Genomic DNA, 5,398 nt, shown 5'->3' on the forward strand with positions numbered 1-5,398 from the left:
GCTGCTGTCTATGGGGTCGCACAGAGTCGGACACGACTGAAGCGACTTAGCAGCAGCAGCAGCAGCCTCAGGTTGGCTGGCTCAGAAGGGGCAGTGGGCTCAGAAGCTTCTCATCATTGCCCATTGCAGAGGGGTGAACGCTAGCTGTATGGGCCCTTCCTTTCAGCCTGCCTTCTTCTGGCCTGCAAAGCCAACCCTAATGACCCCAAATGTCCCTTCCTTCCGGCTCTCTCCCCTTATCTCCTGCCTGCCCCGGGGTTGAATCCAATTAGCTGTATAGTGATCACCTGGCATTAGAGAAGAGGGGGTTGGTCAGTGTCTTACAGGCAGAGGAATGAGCAAAGAGAGGGAAACGGCATTTATTCCTTCTTTCAACAAGTGTGGAGGGCTTGCCACGTGCCAGGCCCTGCTCTGTGGCCTGAGGAGGTAGGACTTCCGTTCTGATGGGGATGAATGCCTCATAAACCAGGAGTACGGGAAGTAAACCACAGTGTGTTAGAAGGTGACATGTGCAGTGAGGCATGTGAGGGAGATGGGGAACATGGGGCTTGGCCTGTTTGCAGCTTCTGGTGACTTTTACGTATGCCAGTGATGCTAAAATCAGCCTTCCCATGCTCTGCAGTGAAATTACACCCAGCTAACAAAATAGCCTCACTGCCGGACTTCCTTGAACTACAGCATGAACCTTTCACAGACATTCCGTATCATATTCCTCTTTGTTCTTTTGAACCAATACTGAGATTATTTTCAGATTCTTAATCTTTGTATTTATTTGACCTGGTTACTGTAACTCGTGTTTCAGAGTGTGTCTTGGAGTCTCTCTTCAAATGTGTGAATTTGCCTTCTGAAGATTCTTTACTTGTGAAGATAGGGCCTCCCTCTCCTGTGGGTCCCAAAACAGTTTCTGGAAAGGCACCTACCTGCGTTTGTATGTGTGGGTGGGGCGGGGTGGGACTCTGGGGTCATACGAGAATCCATAAATTGACATGCTAAGAGCTACAGTGTGACAGCATCCATTTCTGGCTGCTGTTTACTCCTTTCACTTCTCCCTATAAACTATCATGAGTAGATAATCAAATTTTCTGATTCCATAACCTTTTCTTCTACAAGAGTAGAGATGACATTAAACTAAATATCTGAGACTTCCTAGTAAGAGACTTGATATGGCAGCAGACGGATGTGTTCCAGGGCCTGGAAACAGGATATGGGTCTGAAAGGAAAGGAGGGAAGAGCCTCGCTGGGGCTCCAGCTGAGAATGTGCAGCAGGCAGTCTCTGGGCAGCTACCTCCAGGTCCTGTCAGACTGGAATGTTAGCTCCCAGGCTGCTCTGCAGACCTCAGAGGCCAGAAGCCAGGGAGCCTCACACTTTGAAGAGCAACTGAGGGCATAGGTCTTTGGGTAACATGCTGGAGAGGAGGAGGGCCATTACCTAGAACATGCTTCCCACTGGCACATAGAGAAAATGACAGCCTGTGTAGGATGTGTGTGGGTAAAGTATGGGGCTGCCTGCATACTCTGCCAGGAGGGCTGGCCGCCTCACGCTGTGCCAGGCCCTGAGGTCAGGAGGATGGGTATCTGGGCACAGCTCTGGTCCATTTGCACGTCCTCAAGTTCCTGCCAGGTGGGAAGATTCAGTGCTGGGCATACAGTGTGGCAGCAGAGTCCCTGTCTGCTGGTACTTCCACAAGCAGGCCCTGCATGTGTGAACTGCTGAATGTTTTCCAAGTCACGGGAGCTGTAAGAGTGGGCCTAGGAGACGAGGCGTTGGCCAGGGAAGCTCTCCTGGAGTTTGTGGCACTCTTAGATCAGTCTTGCAGGTTCACAACTGACTGAGGGAGGAACTGTGGGATCTGAGGCATGGGAGGCGCTGTGGGTGTCCAGGTGATAGTTGGGCAGGGATGGCCACATGGAGAGGAAGGAAAATATTTGGAAGGTGGTCAGGAAGCAAGCAAGGGCTTAAAGCCTGCTGACTTGGAACTGCATTCTATAAGCAATGGGAAGCCACGGAAGGCATCAGAGCAGGACATGGGAACTCAACCTTGGGCCTCTCACTCTTAATGCTCATCCACCCCACCTCGTATGCAGCTTGGCTTCTTGGGCAGGCGGTCTCCTCCTCATGGTTTGGGCTCCTGTCCACCAGGCCTGGCTGTGCCCTCTGCTAGGCTGCCTCCCGCAGGCTATCATCACTGTCCCCTTCTCCCTGAGAAAGAAGAACTGCAGAAACACAAGAGATGAGGGAGGGTCCCTGAAATCTCTAAATATTAGTAAGTGACCACAGATGGCTTCAGTGTCAATCAAAAATTACAAATATTATCTTGGATAGGAACAGCTGGAAGGCAAGATTTATTTCCACATGAGCAAGAACTCAGTGAACTACCTTTAGAAATAGTGACCTCCTCCTGCTATTAGAGATACTCCATCAGGGACCAACTGACTGCAACAAGGAATTTGTGGAGGGGGTAGATGAGAAAGGCCCCGTCCAGGCCTAGGTGCCGGGTACTTGAAGCAACACAAACTGCCAATGAAGAACATGGTTAAAAAGGATGGTATTCGTGTTTTATTAAAACAAACCACATCTGCAAGCCATTTGCTCTTATTAAGAAAAAAAAATTTCTACACATTAAAAGTCTGCAAAGAGAGTAAGTGATGGGTGCCGTTTCAGACCTGGATCCCAAGAAAGCTCAGTCCTGTGTTGAATGCTGCCGGAGGCGCCTGCTCCTGTCAGATGGCAGTTAGAAGTATCGGCTGTCTTAGCACTGCCATGCCCAACAGGAACCCACTGGCATGCCAACAGGTCCTGGCATGGCACAGCACTGTAGTTTTCAGGATAGTTCACATCCTCTGGGCTCATTTGAGCCTCACAGCACTGCTAGGTAGGGTCATTAACCCCACTTTACAGATGATCTCCCATCAAGTACAGCATCTAGCCTGAGGTCACAAATGATTGCGGACAAAAACTGCAGTTTTTGTCCCTTATAGTTCAGCTCTGACTCTTGCTACAATACATGATTCCCAAAACCTCATATCTCCCTCGGGGTGTAAGACTTCCTCTAAGAGCCCACGGAAGGTAATCCAAAAGTAGACTCAATCCCACAGAGTAACCAGGCAAAAACAGGGCATCACAGGCCTCGTAAGAGAGGGGCAAGAGCAAGTAGGCACTGGCTAGACTGGCTGCATTAACCTAAGCACGGTGGAAGAGCACAGACCCCAGCCCCACCACTAGCTGTGAGGTATTGGGCATGTTATTCATTCTCTAAGTTTTGCCGTGTGTACAACTGTCAAACTTATCTTTCTCCTAGGGGTGATGTAAGGATCAAATGAGTTAATAGTTGTAAAGCATTAGAACAGTGCCTGGCAAAATAGCAAGGATTTTTACTTGGACCCTGTGGCTGTGAGTCTGGGAATAAGTCATGCAGAGATGAACAGAGATATGGGGTCAAGCGTACCCATCTCCCTCTGTCAGGAATGCCCTCTGCCTGTCAGAATTCAGCTCTGGGCCATCCCCGGTAGAATTAATTTCCCTTTTCCTGGAGTGTAGTGTTTAAAACATCTAGCCAAGCTAGAGTTTTAAACGAATTGATTAGGACTAAAGAAGTTCCTTCTGCCTTGTATTCTACTTGTATTACACTGCCTCATATGAAATTACTGTTTTTAGGTAAAAAAAAAAAAAAAACTGGATATGGGCAGTTTTATATGGTTCAAACTAATTAATGCACTGAGAGTCTGTTTAAACCACGAGGGAGATTCAGCCTTCCGTTTTCCTCATCCTACCACTGCCCTCCTGCCAAGCACCTAAGAAGATAACTTAAGACAGTATAACTTCAAAACCACATAAGGAATTTGACAAACAGAATGGTGAACGTTCAGAACCGAGGCACAGACCCTAGAAAGAGGCCTATCCCTCCCTCCTGGAGGAGCTGACTTTCCCAGAAGTCCTGCTGATTCAACCTTCTCTATTGACAACATCACTACTTTCTGGAAAGCAGGGGCTCTGCGCATTTCCTTGGCAACATTTTGGACCTGAGAAAAACAGGGATGCCTGAGCTGCCCAAACCCCACTCATGCTAAGTTCCTCTCCTTTTGATTCCAAGACAGTTGGGAAAACTGCCTGTGGTTGCTTAGCAAGTCATCTGCTGATTTCTTCCCAACATCCCCTAAGAAATGAATAAGCAGTAAAATCTTCCAGGCTGAAAGCTAGGCCGGAAGGGCTGGGCCAGAGACACATGGCTGGGTGCTGCCGGGTGGCCCAGTCCTTAATCTCTGTGGGTGACTTGAGGCAACTTTCTTTCACGACCTTATTCTCCCCAAATGTACAATGAGATCAGGCTGGGTGATCTGTGAGGCTCTCCCAACTCAGCTGTTCTGATTCACTAGAAGTCAGCTAGTGGTCATCGACTCACTGCCTTGGAGGGAAGGGACTTTTTGAATTTTTCAGGGTGAGGAGGGCGTAGGACATGGCTGCCCTTAGAAATCTTCCAATCTAATTGGAAAGACAGGTCCCAGACTGTGGATTTCTTGTAGTTTGGGGAGACTTCCTGGGGCAGTTAAGCCTGGGGAAGACAGACAGGCAAAAAGAAGAAAGGGCTTTCCTGTATAAATGTGTGTGTATGGGAAATGGCAAAGGCAAGGGTATACAGGTGGAACTATGTGACCCAGTTCTGATTGAAGGGTCTCTGAAAAGAGCAGTAGGAGCTAGATGAGGGTATGTACTTTGGGGCAGACTAGAAAAGCCTTGAATGCTAGGGTAAAGTGATTCCCCCGCCCCGCTCCCCACTGTAGTCCTTGGGAAGCTTTGATAGTTCTAAGAAATTAAGTGAGGTTACAGGCAGATCACTCTGGCTGTAAGGTAGAAAATGAGCTTGGGAAAGTGTTCAGGCCAGGAGGTGACAGGCCAAGAACCTCTTGCAGCTGCTCGTAAGGGAGGTGACATGGACAAGCTGAAGTAGAGTGAAGAGGAGGAAGCAGATCCAAGGGACATTAAGGCATAAAAGAGTCCTAGGGACTCTCACTCAGTCACATATTTATCTTGCGCCTACTCTGTGCCAGGCAGTTCTGGGTGCTATGTGAGCTGAAGCTGGGGATCATGTTCACTGACATGGTCAGGGTGCTTAAGGCTCACCTGTGGGCGTGTGCTTTCAGGAACCTGAACTAAAAGGCAGTGTAGTATGAGTGTCCTGGTGGCGGTGGCGGGGCCGCACGAGAGAGCTGCAGGAGAGGACCTGCAGGTTTAGGGCTCGTTTGAAACTCGCCTACTAGGAGAGGAACTATACGAACCACAGGGCAGGACTGGTCGGGGAGACGATGGGAATGCTTACAGAGGAGGTCGTAGACCAGCTCCGTCTGGATGCGGCAGAGTAGAGCCGTGGAGAGCCTAAGGCGGTCACTAGGGTCTCGGCCA

The sequence above is a fragment of the Budorcas taxicolor genome, chromosome 8 (assembly GCF_023091745.1).
Source record: "Budorcas taxicolor isolate Tak-1 chromosome 8, Takin1.1, whole genome shotgun sequence".
In the NCBI taxonomy this organism is placed as follows: domain Eukaryota; kingdom Metazoa; phylum Chordata; class Mammalia; order Artiodactyla; family Bovidae; genus Budorcas; species Budorcas taxicolor.